Source organism: Pan troglodytes, chromosome 8 (assembly GCF_028858775.2).
Source record: "Pan troglodytes isolate AG18354 chromosome 8, NHGRI_mPanTro3-v2.0_pri, whole genome shotgun sequence".
NCBI lineage: Eukaryota > Metazoa > Chordata > Mammalia > Primates > Hominidae > Pan > Pan troglodytes.
This window is the reverse complement of record NC_072406.2, coordinates 16,072,358-16,092,866: the sequence shown is the minus strand read 5'-3', so window position 1 is coordinate 16,092,866 and position 20,509 is coordinate 16,072,358. Positions and strand designations below refer to the sequence as shown.

At 47.8% G+C, this 20,509-nt stretch overlaps 1 long non-coding RNA gene across 1 annotated transcript in view; it reads left to right on the top strand.

The window, feature by feature from the left end:
* Nucleotides 1-4,947: 4,947 nt before the first annotated feature.
* Nucleotides 4,948-20,509, top strand: part of LOC107976893 (uncharacterized) — a 31,513-nt gene continuing 15,951 nt past the window's right edge. The window contains exons 1-2 of the long non-coding RNA XR_001721185.3: nt 4,948-5,853; nt 6,440-6,537. This is a non-coding gene — a long non-coding RNA (uncharacterized LOC107976893). The remainder of the gene's footprint in view (nt 5,854-6,439; nt 6,538-20,509) is intronic.

The following is a 20,509-nucleotide window of genomic DNA, read 5'->3' as shown; positions in this document are numbered from 1 at the left end:
GAGCATTTTCATACACGTCTTTCCGTCTGCAAACTTTTGTTGGAGAAAAAAAAAATCTACCTAAGCCAGTCTCCAGGTATTGTGTCTACAGCTGGGTGCATCTGATAAGGAATAAACTTGAGTTATCACCGGGGGCTCTGGAGTCAGCATCTAAGAAATGACATTTGGAGCGAAGATGAAGGATCCCCTGAGCGGACATCCAATGATGGTTATGATAAGGTCCAGGAGCCTCTGTGTGCAGAAATGTTTATGTAAAATCAGATCAAATAAAAGGTCTCTCCCTGGTCCCTCAGCCAAATCATCTTTCACTTAGTGTAGTTAAACAAATATTGCTCCGGCTATATCAGATTTAACCTTTTTAAATGTGCACTGTGAGTTTATCCAACCTTTGTTTAAAAAGAATAGCACTTTTGAGTTCAGGCCTCTCTGAGGAGTTTTGCTTTCCTGCCAATCTTCAGGAGAGACCTCCGTCCCCTTGTTTAGGTTTGGATGGAGAACCAGGAAGACAGACATAGGTCACTTTACCAGGCTGCCTGAAAAACACCCACAGCACTGAAATAACTCTCACCAAGGGAGACACCAGCGGGGCGGGCTCTAATTAACCCTCACCAAGAGAGACACCAGCGGGGTGGGCTCTAATTTGGAATTGAACCAAAACAAGCCAAAAGGGACCTCATGGACCATCTGGCCAAGAGCATGGGGTTCGAGGTGGACTTGGCTTCCAGACCCGGCCCTGCTTCATGCTGAATGGGAGGGCTCACAAGACGGGAGGTCTCAGGCTCTCCAGACCCAGCTTTCCTATGGAAAATAGGGAATAGGGATGGTAAAAGTAACCGCCTCGTCTAAGTGGTTGTGAAAATTAAATAGGATCCTGTGTAGGAGGTACTTAGCGTGGTGCAGGGAACTGTGTAAGCTTTTGTTAGATTTTCCCTGGCCCCAGACGGCATACGTGGTTAATTTCTGTACCAGGACTAGGAGCCGGTTCTCACTGACGGCCATTCCTCCTCAAGGGGGAGTGACGCGGGGGTGGAGCAGACAAGGCTGATCATGTCCTCTAGTGCCCTGAGGCCTGCCTCACTTCCCACAAGCATGGCCCTCTGCAGTCTGCTTTCAGGCCAATGAGGCCTCGCTGTGCCCAGACCACATCTCCAAATTCAACCCCTTCCACTGCATTCTGCTGAGCCAGAGTTTAGTCACAGAAACGCCAAGTCCCGGAGCAGTGGTGTTGCCACCCTAAAGTGGGGGTGTTGTGCTTTTTGGGTGTGCCATGCCCCTTCCTTAAGGCCTGTAGTTACACTGCTTTCAGCTACGGGGACCCCCTGGGCCAGCCGTCCACCCTCCCTCCAGGTGTCTGTTTAAATGGCATTTTCTCAGACATCCCAGTACAGATTAGAACTTGTTACACACCCGTACAGCACCTCGTGATTTTATCTTCAACACAGCATCATGAACTTGGATGGTTTCATTTCTCTCTCTTTTAGAGACAAGGTCTCTAAAGGATCATCTCCGAAAACACACTCAAGGTTTGCAGGGCACAGCAAGGAAGTGTCAAAAGAAACACATTGCCGACGCACGATAGCGCCACCCAGGTCTTTCTGGAAGGACCTAAAATGGACACGTGCTCTCTTCCCCCCTCCCAAGAGCTGATGACGCTGTTGAAAACCTAATAAGGGAGGACAGACAGAGACTTAGGAGTCAGCACACCTGGGCTGAGATTCTGACTTTGTTCCTTCTCTGCCACATGACCAGCGTTGGACCTCTCCGAGATGCGGCTGTCTTCGACAGAAAATGGGGCTAGTGATATTACCCGGTTAACAACGTGGGAAAACCCTCATGATTTAACATCCAGCGGAAAACCAGGACAGCATGCTCTGCACTGAGAATTGTAGGGACCACAGTATGCTAATACACACGTGCACATTCCTATGTGACTGCAACAGGAGACGCCCAGAGCGGAAAAGCTCAAGCCTCAGAGAAGAGCAGCCGCTTCTGGGTTGGGGGGCGATGGGTGAGTTTGGCTTCCTTCCTTATATCTTTCTGTGCTTATCATAGTTACACAGTGACCTTAGGAGCAATGACAGGCACTGGGTGGGCTGGCTGTGCCCACCCCCAGCTGCCACCTCACCATCAAGGTGGTCTGTTCATAATGCTCAGCTTCTCTGGGCTGCAGCTTCTCCATCGAAAGAGAGCAGTGGGCAGTTGTTGGCTTAGAGAGTGGTTGTGAGGATTTAATGAAATGTGGACGGGCGCTGAGCACGATGCCAGGAACACCACTATCCACACTGTTCACAATAGCAAAGACATGGAACCCACCAAGATGTCCATCAACGGTAGACTGGATATAGAAAATGTGGCACACATGGCATGTGTATACCTCTGTAACAAACCTGCACATTCTGCACATGTACCCCAGAACTTAAATAATAATAATTTTAAAAAGAAATAGGTTTCAGACCCAGAAACTAAAATATGGGTTGTATTTTCTTTATGAAATTTCAAAAAAATTATATTGTGTTAAAATACACATAACTTAAAATGTACCATGTTAACCCTCAAAAAAATGTGGTACATAGACATCATGGAATACTATGCAACCACAAAAAAAGAATGAGATCATGTCCTTTGCAGGAACATGGATGGAGCTGGAGGTCACTATCCTTAGCAAACTAACACACAGGAACAGAAAACCAAATACCACATGTTCTCACTTACAAGGGGGAGCTAAATAATGAGAAGCAATGGGCACAAAGAGGGGAACAACACACACTGCGGCCCACTTGAGGGAGGAAGGTGGGAGGCGGAGGTTAGAAAAAATAACCAGCGGGTACTATGCTTAGTACCTGGATGATGACATAATCTGTACACCAAACTCCCATGACGTAAGTTTACCTATATAACAACCTGCACGTGTACCCCTGAACCTAAAATAAAAGTTTTTAAAAAGAATGAAAAAATTAAAAAAAAAGAAAAGAAAAGAAAGGAAAACAGGGAGGACAGCGTTGCACTGCCTCGGAGCAGACATGGCCTGGGAGAGGCTGTGTGACTCCTCAGCTCTACCCAGCAGAAGCTGCACTAAGTCAGGCCTTTGTTCCGAGAAACAACAAGAGATGACAAAGCGTAGACAGTACGTCCCCTCTCTCTGAAACATCCACCTTGTCACTAGCTGTTCATCAGTTTCTGATCACATGCGACTGCCATTCTTGGTGGCATCCATTGTGCACAGCCAGCTCTGTGACCACGAAGCTTGACCTGTTGTTTAAGACCACAATCCTTGCTCTGCAGCAGGGTTGAGAGGGCTAGGTGGGAATGTAGGTGAAGCACCAGGTATTGTGGCAGGTGTGTGTTTCTGTCTCTCCTCTGTCCCTTGGCCTGGGAAGGTGCAGAAGAGTGAAGCAAAGACCCAGGTGGAAATGCTCCCTGCTTCCCCGCTCTGGGCGACCCCAGCCCCCACCGCTTGTGTAAGAATCCCCCATGATTTCTGACACCTGGTTGCTAAAAGTCACATCATTCTGCAGGCAGTCAGTGAAGGATGCTATCTGAGCCTCTTGCTAACCCAGCTACATAGCTTGGGATCCAGTCGGTCCGTTTTGTCTTGGCTAAGAGCACAGCCATTTTGCTAGCACTTGATAACATGGGGTCTCTAGGACTCCATTAAAATCTCAGGGACTTCACACCAGGATAAAGCACACTCTCTTGTCATTTTCCATTTTCTAGGAAGACTTCTACCGTTCGATTTTTTTTTTTTTTTTTTTTTTTTTTGAGACAGAGTCTCATTCTGTCGCCCAGGCTCGAGTGCAGTGGCACGATCTTGGCTCACTGCAAGCTCTGCCTCCCGGGTTCATGCTATTCTCCTGCCTCAGCCTCCCGAGTAGCTGGGACTACAGGCACCCACCACCACTGCCGGCTAATTTTTTTGTATGTTTTTTAGTAGAGACGGGGTTTCACCATGTTAGCCAGGATGGTCTCGATCTCCTGACCTCGTGATCTGCCCACCTCGGCCTCCCAAAGTGCTGTGATTACAGGCTTGAGCCACCACGCTGGTCTATAGTTAAAATTTTAAAAACACAATCGCTGAAAGCAAACATGGCCAGGAGACTTAGGGTGCATCTCCGTTAATCACTGAATGGGAAGAGCTAGCTTACAGAAGTTAGGAGCTAAAACAGAACTTGGGAGGACCACACCAGCGAAAGGGACAGAGGGAGGACTATAGTCTGATGAGGATGCTGGTGTCCACGGCTCCTCTGCATGGTTGGTGTTATTTCTCACTGGTAGACTCTGATAAGCTGAAGGATGTCCTGCCCTGTGATGCCGGAAATGCCTGGAGGCTGAGAACCCCTCCAGCGTATATGCGGATGCTCAGAACAAGACGCCACCGGTTTTTCCTCGATTCCTTCCCAGGAGCTGCTATCACTGGGAGAAAAATGTACATCTTTAGGCCCAGCCCACTGGGTGCCTGCATTTTCCCAGCAGCCCCCGAGTCCTGTGGTGTTGCTAGTTATTTTAATTGAGTGACACACAAGGTGGGTATGAATGAATTTTACAGCCAATTAGGGCTAAGCATGGATTGTACAGGAAAGAGAGTCTTTTTAGTGCAAATTTATGGTCCACTCAAGACACATAACTTATAACAGGACTAGTAACCGCAGCTGAGCAGGCTTCTTTCCGGAGCCTCTTGTCCTCTAAGCGGGTTTTTCTGGACACTTGCAGTAGGTAAGGAGGCTGTGGACTATGGAACTGAGCAAAGACAGGTTCGGGGCTCACCCTCACCGATCCGCTCCGCAAACCTCCGGAATCCCTCTGCCTCTCTGTTCTGTTGTTCTCACCTAAACAATAAGCTATCGGCCTCAGCTGTCTCCGGGAAACTTCTTTGAACTCTAAGAGGGCAGGTTTTACTTGTTCTCCTCGAAATGCATTTCAGACTGGGAGTGGAGCGTGGGACCGGGAACATTAAGTTAGAGCAGGCTGCAAACCCTCCACCTGGAAATGTGTCTGCACTGCTGTCACCAGCCTGCCTGGGTCTCGGCTCCGTCCTTCCCTTGGTGTGTCCTGGGGTAGGCATTGAATGAGAAAACCATGGTTGCAGAGACAACACATCCTTTCCTTGAACAGTGTGCACTTGAGGAACGAATTAAGACCCGTAAACAAGGATGAAAGCCACCGCCATGCAGACTTCAGCTCCTCCTCCATGAAGGACGCCGCCTGGGAGGTGAGTCCAGGCCGGGCCAGGGAGGGCCTCCTGCGGGAAGGTGCATTTTCACCTTACAGCTGGAAAGTAGACAGCTGCGTCACAGTTTCACTCATGCCGGTCTCTTCCTGTGCACATTCAATGTTAACATTATTCTGGCAAAAGCCTTGCTGCAGATAGTCTCTCCGGTCCCTCCTACATCTCTTTCCAGAAGACAGTTTAAAAGGACACATTTCATCACCTCTCAGAAGGGGTTAACATCACAGAATTCCAAGTCTGAGGGTGGAGCCCTGATCCCAAGAAGGTTTTGTTGAGTTCAGGACAGTATTTCTTTACCCATCCTTCATGAAGATAAAAAATGAGGCAAAATAGACACTAAAATGGTCTCTGACATCTCCTCATGCCACCAGACAAGGAGTAACCATGGTAACCAGAAGCCTAGAAAAATTGGGGAATGAGGAAGACCAGGAATGAGAGCTCCCCTCAGCCCTGGGGGGACCTGAGTGTCCACAGCTGAGCCTTCTCTGCTTCCCTCTTCTCTTCCGGATTCTGATGGAGGATATTTTCATCTTCCTCCCAAAATCATCAGAAAGCATAAGGACATATATAAACCGCTTTGCAAAAAGAGAGTGTATGGAATAAAAGAGAAAATGAAGAAGAGGAGAAAGGTAAGATACTCCTTACACACACACAAGACTAAAGGAATAACCTGGGCTTTGAAAAGAGCATTAAAAGTTTGTTTAATAAGATAGTCTTTGCTGCAAGAGCTTCTAAAGAGATCAGATATAAAAACCAAATCACTGGGATCTTTTCAAAGAAGGGACTCCCATCGTGCCCCTGAGGAGGTTGTCAGTTCCCCCAACAGTCCAGGAAAGATCCCCTGCGGCCCAGTGGCTCTGCTCACCCTGAGGCCATCCTGTTTGAGAGATTTGCTTCACCTGGGCTGGGAGGAAGAGGAAAGGTTTTCTGGAGAGCAAGCTCAGGAAACCCACCCTTCCCGAGTGCCTCCAAGGCCCCAGGGGCCTGGCAGTCCTAGCCTGGTCTCTCCACAGGCCGCAGCCTCCCTTGCTTTGCCCTCTTTGGTTTGAAAGTTTCTCGGTATACGTGTTGATTTCCACACAGCTTGGAGGTTTCTCATATGTCCTGTATGTATGTATGTTCCACCAAATCTGAACATTGTGTGTTTGGGGGGGGTTGTGTGTTTTCTGTTTTGTTTTGCCTTTTTTGAGATGGGGTTGTGCTCTGTTCACCCAGGCTGGAGTGCAATGGTGTGATCTCAGCTCACTGCAGCCTCAACCTCCCTGGCTCAGGTGATTCTCCCACCTCAGCTTCCTGATTAACTGGGATTACAGGTATGTGCCACCATGCCCAGCTAATTTTTTGTAGTTTTAGTAGAGACAGGGTTTTTGCTACGTTGCCTTGGTTGGTCTCAAACTCCTGGACTCAAGCAATCTGCCCACCTTGGCCTCCCAAAGTGCTGAGATTACAGGTGTGAGCCACCACACCCAGTCCAAATCTGAACATTAAAGGCATGTATGTGTGTACATTAAATGTATGTCTATTCATTTGAAATGTATGCTTAATTAAATCTGAGACTGTGGACTAATCTATAAAACCAAGTCATTCAAAGTGAGGGCTAGACCAGGGATGACTCTCTACAGACAGAGCTGTATCAGCCTGGGAGGACCAACAGTAGATGCTTAGGATCAAAATTCTATAGTCACATCTGTTTTAATTCCTAAAACCTTGTCAACTGGGCTTTAAAATAAAACCTACAAAATGCTATAAACTGCAATCTACTTGAGTCTATTTTAGTAGCAAGGAGAGGCACTTCAGGTTGAAGGAATGGGTTTGCTCCTCAGGATACCTCATTGAAAAGGGCATCAACTCCAAGCCAGAGGCTAAGTTGGAGGAAACAGTTCCCTGGGACTCTGGAAAGCCACAAGCAGTAGATTCAGGCTCTCCTGGCTGTGGACTCAGCTCCCTCCCACTGTGTTCCTACCCAAGTCTCAGCTTAAGAAAACAGAAAACATTATGTTTATAAGCTTTCCTCTAAATACAAGCAAATGCATTGTGTATTTGTTTCCTGAATGGTTCAGTAAGGTCTGCACATCTAGAGATTTTTTTTTTTTTTTTTTTTTTGAGACAGGGTCTTACTCTGTCACCCGGGCTGGAGTGCAGTGGCACTATCTCAACTCACTGCAACCTCTGCCTCCCTGGTTCAAGTGATTCTCCTGCTTCAGCCTCCTGAGTAGCTGGGACTACAGGTGCCCATCATCATGCCCAGCTAATTTTAGTATTTTTAGTAGAGATGGGGTTTTACTGTGTTGGTCAGGCTGGTCGTGAACTCCTGACCTCAGGTGATCCACCCGCCTTGGCCTCCCAAAGTGCTGGGATTACAGGCTAGAGCCACTGCTCCTGGCCCCCGGTCATTTTTGCCACAAACATTGAGCTCAGATTTGGCTGGGCCCCGCCGCTCACAGATGAGGGAAACAGCAATTTTGCATGTCTCTGCTCTAAATTTCGTGACCACCAGAAGCTGGATGGAAGTAGACTGCATCTGGGCCTGTCTGCAAAGTCAGGTCTCTTTTGTAAATATTTTGTATCCCTTGGCTAATTACACAAAGCATTAGTCTGATCTCACAGTGTGGGAGGTCTGTGACTTTGCTGACTCTTGATGCCAGCCCATAGGCAGACTGGAACATTTCAAAATCATTTTTTTAAAGTTCATGAGAGTAAAATATAATGAAAATTGTTCCTAAAAAAACAAAACTGAAATAGCTGTTGACTCTTTTAAAAAATAACAGAAGTAGCTCAAGATTCTAAAAACAGCAGAGGAGATTGTTCTGTGTAACCAACAATGAGCAGGCAGGCTGTGTGATGATCGACATCTGTGTTTGCAAGAGCCAAAGGGTGCCGCTCTTTTACGGGTCTTGGAAATAAATCTTCGGGATGTAGATAGCTAAGAGCTGACCATTGTGTCTCCATTTCAAATTGTGTCCTTTTAATGTGGAAGAGGATTTATGAACTTTATTATCAACATGTAGCTTGTTGAAAATCAAATTTTTCTTTATTTCAGGAAAGCAGAAGTACTCAAATTATTTTATTAGACTTGATGAAAAATGGGCTGATTTTTCATCAGCCAGAGACTTTGATTCTGATTCTAGCTCTCTAACCTTCAGCACTCCTCTGCTATTTCTCTTTTAGGTTATATTTTTAAATGACAAAATAAGCAAAATCCTCTGCAGTGTTGAAAAAAAGTTGAAGAGCTTGGTCCATGGGTAGATTAATAGATAGGAAGATGATGGACCAACAGATGGATGAGTGGGTGGGTGGGTGAGTGGAGGGGCGGACGGGGGAATAGATGGATGGTTGGATAGGTGGGTAGATGGGTGGATGGACTGATAGATGGATAGGTGGATGGGTGGGTAGGTGTGTGGATGAGTGGGTGGATGAGTGGAGGGGTGGATGGGGGAATAGGTGGATGGTTGGATAGGTGGGTAGATGGGGGGATGGATTGATAGATGGATAGGTGGATGGGTGGGTAGGTGTGTGGATGAGTGGGTGGATGAGTGGAGGGGTGGATGGGGGAATAGGTGGATGGGTGGATAGGTGGGTAGATGAGTGGATGGATTGATAGATGGATAGGTGGATGGGTGGGTAGGTGTGTGGATGAGTGGGTGGATGAGTGGAGGGGTGGATGGGGGAATAGGTGGATGGTTGGATAGGTGGGTAGATGGGTGGATGGATTGATAGATGGATAGGTGGATGGGTGGGTAGGTGTGTGGATGAGTGGGTGGATGAGTGGAGGGGCGAATTTACCCCTACCATTCACTCTCACTCTACAGCATGATGTTGTGTTCATAAGGAAAGAGACGAGCAACTCTTAAATGAGAAGTTACAAGTCTTCCATATCAGGTGAATCCCAAATGTTAAAGCAATTTTTCCAAATTATCAACTGATACAAATATGAAATCAGATCACAAACTCTCCTTAAAATAACTTTAAAAAAAAAGAATACACTACAGGTATTGTTAACCAAGTTGTCATTCATGTGAAAATATTTTTTGGCTGAAAGATCATGGTGCATGTAAAAGCATCATTACCTTAGGTTCACTATTTTAGACACTACTATTTTTAATAAAGGTTGATAAACATTCTTACGGTGATGGGAAAATTTGTTCAGTCATATGTACATTTTGGTTAAACCTCTCTTAATCTATCGGCTAAGATTTCCAAGTGCAGAATGACTGAGCTCAGCCTGAGGAGAGGTGAGGGTACTTTCAGTGGAAATGCACAGAAAAACTGTTTTTGAAGGAAGATTTTGAGGACAGAATTCCAAAAATAATGTTGAATATAAGAAAGGTCTAAATTTATTTAGCACAAATAGAATTGTACACATTAAAAAATTTGCATTTTTCAAGATAATTTTCAGACTTTGCAAACAACTATATTTTAAAAGTGAGTAACACCAAATCAGACTAATGAAGAGATGTAATTGGGCTACATAGATGGAGATTTCCAATATACAAGAGAGGAAGGGGGAAGGTTGGTGATAGACCACTCTTTTCTATGTCTTTCACTATTTTCTATATTTCTTTCTTTAAATACACTGCACAGGAGTATAGAAAAAAGTGAAAATATAGGTTGACAAACAGGAGTTCATTATTTAGAAGAAACATAAGATTTAAACTCTGGTAGTTCATTACCATCAATGTAGTTTGTATGCCCAGGAGACATAACATGTAGGGATTTGAAGTGATACATTTTGTGAGCTTTTGTAGCTATCTATAAAAATAGAATTTCAGAGTTTATACACATTTAAACTTGAACGAAACAGGGATTTAACTATTATTATTAAAGATGGGATCTAACTCCCAAGTGGAACTTAGAAACACAAACCGTTGGCAACTCCAGCGTTGTGCAGGTGACTTCCATGCAGTGGGGATTGCACATGCTGGGCGACGCAAGGGAAACTGCACTGTTCCTGCAGTGTGTGCCATGCTGTAGATGTGGGAATCTGCACTGTTCCTGCAGTGGGTGCTGCACTGTAGATGTGGGAATCTGCACGGTCCCTCAGTGGGTGCTGTGCTGTAGATGAGGGAATCTGCGCTATTCCTGCAGTGGGTGCTGCACTGTAGATGTGGGAATCTGCGCTGTTCCTGCAGTGGGTGCTGTACTGTAGATGTGGGAATCTGCACTGTTCCTGCAGTGGGTGCTGAGCTGTAGATGTGGGAATCTGCACTGTTCCTGCAGTGGGTGCTGTGCTGTAGATGTGGGAATCTGCGATGTTCCTGCAGTGGGTGCCGTACTGTAGATGTGGAAATCTGTGCTGTTCCTGCAGTGGGTGCTGTGCTGTAGATGTGGGAATCTGTTCCTGCAGTGGGTGCTGTGCTGTAGATGTGGGAATCTGTTCCTGCAGTGGGTGCTGCACTGTAGATGTGGGAAACTGCGCTGTTCCTGCAGTGTGTGCCGTGCTGTAGAGGTGGGAATCTGCACTGTTCCTGCAGTGGGTGCTGCACTGTAGATGTGGGAATCTGCACTGTCCCTCAGTGGGTGCTGTGCTGTAGATGAGGGAATCTGTGCTGTTCCTGCAGGGGGTGCTGCACTGTAGATGTGGGAATCTGCGCTGTTCCTGCAGTGGGTGCTGTGCTGTAGATGTGGGAATCTGCGCTGTTCCTGCAGGGGGTGCTGCACTGTAGATGTGGGAATCTGCGCTGTTCCTGCAGTGGGTGCTGTGCTGTAGATGTGGGAATCTGCGCTGTTCCTGCAGTGGGTGCTGCACTGTAGATGTGGGAATCTGCACTGTCCCTCAGTGGGTGCTGTGCTGTAGATGAGGGAATCTGCACTGTTCCTGCAGTGGGTGCTGCACCGTAGATATGGGAATCTGCACTGTTCCTGCAGTGGGTGCTGTCCTGTAGATGTGGGAATCTGCTCTGTTCCTGCAGTGGGTGCTGCACTGTAGATGTGGGAATCTGCTCTGTTCCTTCAGTGGGTGCTGCTCTGTAGATGTGGGAATCTGCGCTGTTCCTGCAGTGGGTGCTGATCTGTAGATGTGGGAATCTGTGCTGTTCCTGCAGTGGGTGCTGTGCTGTAGATGTGGGAATCTGTGCTGTTCCTGCAGTGGGTGCTGTCCTGTAGATGTAGGAATCTGCGCTGTTCCTGCAGTGGGTGCTGTACTGTAGATGTGGGAATCTGCGCTCTTCCTGCAGTGGGTGCTGAGCTGTAGATGTGGGAATTTGCGCTGTTCCTGCAGTGGGTGCTTACTGTAGATGTGGGAATCTGTGCTGTTCCTGCAGTGGGTGCTGTACTGTAGATGTGGGAATCTGTGCTGTTCCTGCAGTGGGTGCTGCTCTGTAGATGTGGGAATCTGCGCTGTTCCTGCAGTGGGTGCTGCTCTGTAGATGTGGGAATCTGCGCTGTTCCTGCAGTGGGTGCTGTTCTGTAGACGTGGGAATCTGTGCTGTTCCTGCAGTGGGTGCTGTACTGTAGAGGTGGGAATCTGCGCTCTTCCTGCAGTGGGTGCTGAGCTGTAGATGTGGGAATCTGTGCTGTTCCTGCAGTGGGTGCTGCACTGTAGATGTGGGAATCTGTGCTGTTCCTGCAGTGGGTGCTGCACTGTAGATGTGGGAATCTGTGCTGTTCCTGCAGTGGGTGCTGCACTGTAGATGTGGGAATCTGTGCTGTTCCTGCAGTGGGTGCTGTACTGTAGATGTGGGAATCTGTGCTGTTCCTGCAGTGGGTGCTGCTCTGTAGATGTGGGAATCTGCGCTGTCCCTGCAGTGGGTGCTGTCCTGTAGATGTGGGAATCTGCGCTGTTCCTGCAGTGGGTGCTACACTGTAGATGTGGGAATCTGCACTGTCCCTCAGTGGGTGCTGTGCTGTAGATGAGGGAATCTGCACTGTTCCTGCAGTGGGTGCTGTGCTGTACATGTGGGAATCTGCGCTGTTCCTGCAGTGGGTGCTGTGCTGTAGATGTGGGAATCTGCGCTGTTCCTGCAATGGGTGCTGTACTGTAGATGTGGGAATCTGTGCTGTTCCTGCAGTGGGTGCTGTTCTGTAGATGTGGGAATCTGTGCTGTTCCTGCAGTGGGTGCTATGCTGTAGATGTGGGAATCTGTGCTGTTCCTGCAGTGGGTCCTGTACTGTAGATGTGGGAATCTGTGCTGTTCCTGCAGTGGGTGCTGTACTGTAGATGTGGGAAGCTGCCCTGTTCCTGCAGTGGGTGCTGCGCTGTAGCTGTGGGAATCTGTGCTGTTCCTGCAGTGGGTGCTGCGCTGTAGATGTGGGAATCTGTGCTGTTCCTGCAGTGGGTGCTACGCTGTAGATGTGGGAATCTGTGCTGTTCCTGCAGTGAGTGCTGCGCTGTAGATGTGGGAATCTGCGCTGTTCCTGCAGTGGGTGCTGCGCTGTAGATGAGGGAATCTGTGCTGTTCCTGCAGTGGGTGCTGTCCTGTAGATGTGGTAATCTGCGCTGTTCCTGCAGTGGGTGCTGCACTGTAGATGTGGGAATCTGCACTGTCCCTCAGTGGGTGCTGTGCTGTAGATGAGGGAATCTGTGCTGTTCCTGCAGTGGGTGCTGCACTGTAGATGTGGGAATCTACACTGTTCCTGCAGTGTGTGCTGTGCTGTAGATGTGGGAATCTGCACTGTCCCTCAGTGGGTGCTGTGCTGTAGATGAGGGAATCTGTGCTGTTCCTGCAGTGAGTGCTGCTCTGTAGATGTGGGAATCTGCGCTGTCCCTGCAGTGGGTGCTGTACTGTAGATGTGGGAATCCGTGCTGTTCCTGCAGTGGGTGCTGCACTGTAGATGTGGGAATCTGTGCTGCTTCTGCAGTGGGTGCTGTACTGTAGATGTGGGAATCTGTGCTGTTTCTGCAGTGGGTGCTGCACTGTAGATGTGGGAATGTGTGCTGTTCCTGCAGTGGGTGCTGCACTGTAGATGTGGGAATCTGCGCTGTTCCTGCAGTGAGTGCTGTGCTGTAGATGTGGGAATCTGCGCTGTTCCTGCAGTGGGTGCTGCGCTGTAGATGTGGGAATCTGTGCTGTTCCTGCAGTGGGTGCTACGCTGTAGATGTGGGAATCTGTGCTGTTCCTGCAGTGAGTGCTGCGCTGTAGATGTGGGAATCTGCGCTGTTCCTGCAGTGGGTGCTGTGCTGTAGATGAGGGAATCTGTGCTGTTCCTGCAGTGGGTGCTGTACTGTAGATGTGGGAATCTACACTGTTCCTGCAGTGTGTGCTGTGCTGTAGATGTGGGAATCTGCACTGTCCCTCAGTGGGTGCTGTGCTGTAGATGAGGGAATCTGTGCTGTTCCTGCAGTGAGTGCTGCTCTGTAGATGTGGGAATCTGCACTGTCCCTCAGTGGGTGCTGTGCTGTAGATGAGGGAATCTGTGCTGTTCCTGCAGTGAGTGCTGCTCTGCAGATGTGGGAATCTGCGCTGTCCCTGCAGTGGGTGCTGTACTGTAGATGTGGGAATCTGTGCTGTTCCTGCAGTGGGTGCTGCACTGTAGATGTGGGAATCTGCACTGTTCCTGCAGTGGGTGCTGTACTGTAGATGTGGGAATCTGTGCTGTTTCTGCAGTGGGTGCTGTACTGTACATGTGGGAATCTGTGCTGTTTCTGCAGTGGGTGCTGCACTGTAGATGTGGGAATGTGTGCTGTTCCTGCAGTGGGTGCTGCACTGTAGATGTGGGAATCTACACTGTTCCTGCAGTGAGTGCTGTGCTGTAGATGTGGGAATCTGCGCTGTTCCTGCAGTGGGTGCTGCGCTGTAGTTGTGGGAATCTGTGCTGTTCCTGCAGTGGGTGCTACGCTGTAGATGTGGGAATCTGTGCTGTTCCTGCAGTGAGTGCTGCGCTGTAGATGTGGGAATCTGCGCTGTTCCTGCAGTGGGTGCTGTGCTGTAGATGAGGGAATCTGTGCTGTTCCTGCAGTGGGTGCTGTCCTGTAGATGTGGGAATCTGCGCTGTTCCTGCAGTGGGTGCTGCACTGTAGATGTGGGAATCTGCACTGTCCCTCAGTGGGTGCTGTGCTGTAGATGAGGGAACCTGTGCTGTTCCTGCAGTGGGTGCTGCACTGTAGGTGTGGGAATCTACACTGTTCCTGCAGTGTGTGCTGTGCTGTAGATGTGGGAATCTGCACTGTCCCTCAGTGGGTGCTGTGCTGTAGATGAGGGAATCTGTGCTGTTTCTGCAGTGAGTGCTGCTCTGTAGATGTGTGAATCTGCACTGTCCCTCAGTGGGTGCTGTGCTGTAGATGTGGGAATCTGTGCTGTTCCTGCAGTGGGTGCTGCACTGTAGATGTGGGAATCTACACTGTTCCTGCAGTGTGTGGTGTGCTGTAGATGTGGGAATCTGCACTGTCCCTCAGTGGGTGCTGTGCTGTAGATGAGGGAATCTGTGCTGTTGCTGCAGTGAGTGCTGCTCTGTAGATGTGGGAATCTGCGCTGTCCCTGCAGTGGGTGCTGTGCTGTAGATGTGGGAATCTGTGCTGTTCCTGCAGTGGGTGCTGCACTGTAGATGTGGGAATCTGCGCTGTTCCTGCAGTGGGTGCTGTACTGTAGATGTGGGAATCTGTGCTGTTTCTGCAGTGGGTGCTGCACTGTAGATGTGGGAATCTGTGTTGTTTCTGCAGTGGGTGCTGCAGTGTAGATGTGGGAATCTGTGCTGTTCCTGCAGTGGGTGCTGCGCTGTAGATGTGGGAATCTGCGCTGTCCCTGCAGTGGGTGCTGTGCTGTAGATGTGGGAATCTGTGCTGTTCCTGCAGTGGGTGCTGCTCTGTAGATGTGGGAATCTGCGCTGTTCCTGCAGTGAGTGCTGTGCTGTAGATGTGGGAATCTGTGCTGTTCCTGCAGTGGGTGCTGCACTGTAGATGTGGGAATCTGCACGGTCCCTCAGTGGGTGCTGTGCTGTAGATGTGGGAATCTGCGCTGTCCCTGCAGTGGGTGCTGTGCTGTAGATGTGGGAATCTGTGCTGTTCCTGCAGTGGGTGCTGTGCTGTATATGTGGGAATCTGCGCTGTTCCTGCAGTGGGTGCTGCACTGTAGATGTGGGAATCTGCACTGTCCCTCAGTGGGTGCTGTGCTGTAGATGAGGGAATCTGTGCTGTTCCTGCAGTGAGTGCTGCTCTGTAGATGTGGGAATCTGTGCTGTCCCTGCAGTGGGTGCTGTACTGTAGATGTGGGAATCTGTGCTGTTCCTGCAGTGGGTGCTGCACTGTAGATGTGGGAATCTGCGCTGTTCCTGCAGTGGGTGCTGTACTGTAGATGTGGGAATCTGTGCTGTTTCTGCAGTGGGTGCTGTACTGTAGATGTGGGAATCTGTGCTGTTTCTGCAGTGGGTGCTGCACTGTAGATGTGGGAATCTGTGCTGTTCCTGCAGTGGGTGCTGCACTGTAGATGTGGGAATCTGCGCTGTTCCTGCAGTGAGTGCTGCGCTGTAGATGTGGGAATCTGCGCTGTCCCTGCAGTGGGTGCTGTGCTGTAGATGTGGGAATGTGTGCTGTTCCTACAGTGGGTGCTGTGCTGTAGATGTGGGAATCTGTGCTGTTCCTGCAGTGGGTGCTGCGCTGTAGATGTGGGAATCTGCACTGTTCCTGCAGTGAGTGCTGCGCTGTAGATGTGGGAATCTGTGCTGTTCCTGCAGTGGGTGCTGCTCTGTAGATGTGGGAATCTGTGCTGTTCCTGCAGTGGGTGCTGCGCTGTAGATGTGGGAATCTGCGCTGTCCCTGCAGTGGGTGCTGTGCTGTAGATGTGGGAATCTGTGCTGTTCCTGCAGTGGGTGCTGCTCTGTAGATGTGGGAATCTGCGCTGTTCCTGCAGTGAGTGCTGTGCTGTAGATGTGGGAATCTGTGCTGTTCCTGCAGTGGGTGCTGCACTGTAGATGTGGGAATCTGCACGGTCCCTCAGTGGGTGCTGTGCTGTAGATGTGGGAATCTGCGCTGTCCCTGCAGTGGGTGCTGTGCTGTAGATGTGGGAATCTGTGCTGTTCCTGCAGTGGGTGCTGTGCTGTAGATGCCTCCGTCCCTGGGATGTGGGGTGTGAACTGCAGGTGCAGATGGCCCATGGATAGAGGGACCAGACTCCATTATCTGAAAATCTCCAAAAGAAAGAAAAAGATGTTTGCATTCCCAAACTTCAGAAACCATTTTGGTTGGTGGCATCATTTCTCAGTCGATTTTGTATCCGGCAGAACCAGATTGAAATTCATCCCATCTCTCAGCCAGATCCTCCTGCTTCAGATTAAGCGGAGCTGGGAAAGGACGATCCGTGTCCAGCCCTCCCCAGGAGAGCGGTGTCACCATCATTTCGAAGAGCCTCCATGTCTCTCATGGTTTGAGGTTTGGAAACGAGAACCACAGAAGCCTGCAGTCGCTGCCTGACAGGGCGTGGGAGACCACAGCCAAATCTCAGAGGAGTTTCTGGAGGGAAGACTCATTCTGAAGAATAAGAGAGAGAAGACCCAAGAACCGTGTCTTCTGAGGAGATGAGAGAGGAGATCATGAGCACCAGGTGGTTGTCGAAGCTTTAGGAGGTTTGAAGAGAAAGGGTGCTTGGATGGGGAACTACTATGGGTTATTAGGATCATTTTCCTTTCACCTTCTTCCTATTCACATTCACTCACAAGGGCCAGAACCAGAGGGCTAAGAGGGTGACAGCAAACTGGCTAACTGCTTGCCTGCTCTCCGGTTGCTCAGCTGAGCTATGGTGTCCTGCTTCCTGACTGTGAGATCATTTATACCGTTCAGAAAACCTGGGGGTCCTATAGGGATGTGGTGGTACAAGAGCTCGGACTTATCACCAGAAACCTCCAAACAATCCCAGCTCCATCTCTGTGTGCTCTTGGCCATGCCCCAACAGTGCTGAGCAACCGTTTCCTCATTTATTATTATTATTATTATTATTATTATTTGTTTTTTGAGACGGAGTTTTCGCTCTCGTCACCCAGGCTGGAGTGCAGTAGCGCAATCTCGGCTCACTGCAACCTCCGCCTCCCGGGTTCAACTGATTCTCCTGCCTCAGCCTCCTGAGTAGCTGGAACTACAGGCATGTGCCACCACATCCAGCTAACTTTTGTATTTTTAGTAGAGATAGGGTTTCGCCATGTTGGCCAGGCTGGTCTCAAACTCCTGACCTCAGGTGATCCACCTGCCTCGGCCTCCCAAAGTGCTGGGATCACAGGAGTGAGCCACTGTGCCCAGCTCATTTCCTCATTTATAAACGGGGGTGTCTGCCTGCTCTTCTCATAGGATTTTTGTGAGAATCAAATAAGGCAAAAACACTTAGTAAATTTTGCAGCTCTGCGGAAAGTATGGACTTAACACGAAGCTCTGTGATTATTATTTCTTAGACACATATATTCACAAATGCTGGTTGATACTGTCCTCCTTGTGTCTGTTGCCTCCGTATGTGATGTTTGAGCCTTTAGCCATGAGAGGAAAATGAGTAAGACCAGAGATTTGTGGACAAGCCCATCACCCTGGGGGGCACACCAGACTCCAGCCAAAGGTGGGATAAAAGCCCTTTGCAAAAATGATGATGATGACAATAAGGTGTCTAAGTTACAAAGCATGACTGCACATTCCTCTTCACTGTGAGGACCAAATATTCATTTTATACATGGCTATGTTCCATGTGTAACTATATATATAGCAAAACATGATTGACAGTAAGGAGGTTACTATATCCAAAAGACTCCTAGCCTCACACCTATTCAGCTATGGACTCCTGTGATCAAACATTTGCAGCAAGAAATGTTCTTAAATCTGTAACATTAAAATAGTTGCTTGAGTAACTTCAGAGGCTCAACTAATCATTCAATTGCTATCGATCACCCTACTAGCTCCAATACTTACACCTGGTGCAGACTGGCCCTTGGAAGAAGCTCTTAACTGAAAATAGCAATGAAGAGACACAGCTCAATTGCACTTTCTAACTAGATTTCTATAAAAAACCATTTAACTAGTAGCTAAACATCACTGTGTAGTTTTCGAAAATTCAATCTAGCCAGCGAGCGCAAGTAGTTTTACAGGCTTAGGAAACCAAGTGCTACTTTGCCTCTCAGAACGGCTTGTTTTTGTCGTTTATATTGCTGTGGTTTTAATATCAAATTACTTGATTTTTGAACGTCACAATACTCTGGTTTTTATATGAATAAAAGTAATGAAAGAGAAATCTATTAAATCAGATCTCACCTTACAAACTATTTGTATTTCCGAGAAGTTTCAGGTCAAACATGTTCTACTTTAAACAAACTGGGCCAGATTTACTGTTCCAGGGAATTTGCATTGAATCATTCAAAGAAACAGTCATTACCCACTTCTCATTTATTCCCTATGAAACGGTGTCCTTTAACAATTTTTAAATTGCAGTCACAAGCCTTATTTTGTCCTTTTTTGGTAAAGTATTTTGCTCCAGGGTTTTTCTATACAGAGAGAAAACAAGTTGAATTAGAGAATTGTGTAAGAAAACATTTATTCCTCTTGCTGAAGCTTAATTTTTAAACACTGAGTCTGTGGGAAGTGAAAACTGTTTTATCTGAGCAACTGTGAAAGCACAATAATCTTAAACTGAAATTTGGGCTGGAGCATCTCGGAGATGGAGGACCACACCTACCTCATCATTTCTTCCAGGACTCTCCTTGGTTTCTACGAAAATGACCAGACATCCATGCTGATGACAGAGCAGAAACCACGGCAAAGTGAGCTGAGTCACCGACTCCATTAACTACTCTCCAGATTGTTACTTACTCACAGGGAAAAAAAAAAAAAAATCAGGGAGAACAAATCTTTGCAAACTGCCCTAATCCCAGGCTTGTGTCAAGCAAATATATTGTGAAATGTGTTCTTTCTTAAAGTAAGAATAGATTTACAGCACATGATTGGGGTGAAATACTGAAAAAATACAATTTAACCTCATAAAGGGAAAGCAGTAAAAAGCTTAGAGGTCTTCATTCACCAACGCAGCAGCTCAGAGGCATGCAACCCGACAGAGGAAATTGAATCTAATATTCACTTTCTCCCGTGCCTGACTTCCTTCTAGCCTCTGTATTATTCATTCCATCTTTTTAAGAATGGAAACAGCACAGACCTGTATGTTGCCTGCTAGGAAAATGCTTACTGGACGGATACAAATGTTGGCTCTGTTTTACTACTAAAAACACTACTTATATTAAAAATATTTTTTAAAATACAGAAAAGGAAGGAAGAAAGAATGGGAGGGAGAGAGGGAGGAATGGGAGGAAGGAAGGAACGTATTTGATGGGAAAAAATCCCGTTTTCCCACTTGACGTTTTAAAAGGTGATTCAAATAAATATAAATCTTAATAAATATTTTTATTTTATTTTTTTTTACAAAATCTGTGACTCAATTTCTTCTTCTTCTTTTTTTTTTTTTTTTCGAGTTGGAGTCTCACTCTGTAGCCCAAGCTGCAGTGCAGTGGTGCGATCTTGGCTCACTGCAACTTTCGCCTCTGGGGCTCAAGCGACTTTCCTGCCTCAGCCTCCCAAGTAGCTGGGACTACAGGTGCGTGCCACCACACCCAGTTCATTGTTTTGTATTTTTAGTAGAGAGGGGATTTCATCATGTTACCCTGGGTGGTCTCAAACTCCTGAGCTCAGGCAATCCACCCACCTCAGCCTCCCAAAGTACTGTGATTACAGGTGTGAGCCACCACACCCGGCCTCTTCTTATTTTTACAGGAAAAAAAATCCAGATGTGGGAGCCTCTGTCTATGTTGCTTGGAATATATTGCAGTACAGTAGTGGCTATGATAACCTTTTAATAGATTTTTACACCATGATCGAGCCCGTACACACACACGGAAAAGTTTAGGAGACCATGCATCATTATGTGCATTGCATTGAAATATTTTCTCTTCCAGTTCCTTCCTTCTTTTCTTCTTCCTCAGTGCTTGCTTGCAGAGGCTCAGTACATTAATTTCATGAGCCAAATGGGTCCTAATCCAAAATTTGAAAAACACTGCCTAAGAGAATGACGCTGCAGCTACTGTAGCCTGTTAACCAGCAAGAAGGTCCCGGGCCCCTGACATGAAGGTCTGGTGTAATCTTGACTGGACCAGGAATACTTAGTTCATGTGGGGAAGGGACAGGAAATGAAAGCTTTGGTAACTTCAGAAGCTCAACCCATCATTGAATTGCTACTGACCCAGGAATGGATCTTTATTGAGGTTGTCAGTTGGTCGCTAGACTCCCTGGAAAGGCTCAAGGTAGAAATGAACTGTTTCAAACCAAGCAAGGCTGAAAAATAGGCCTTTAAAATCCAGACAACATGGGTCCTGAGACAGCTAGTGTCTGCGTGGCTTTTC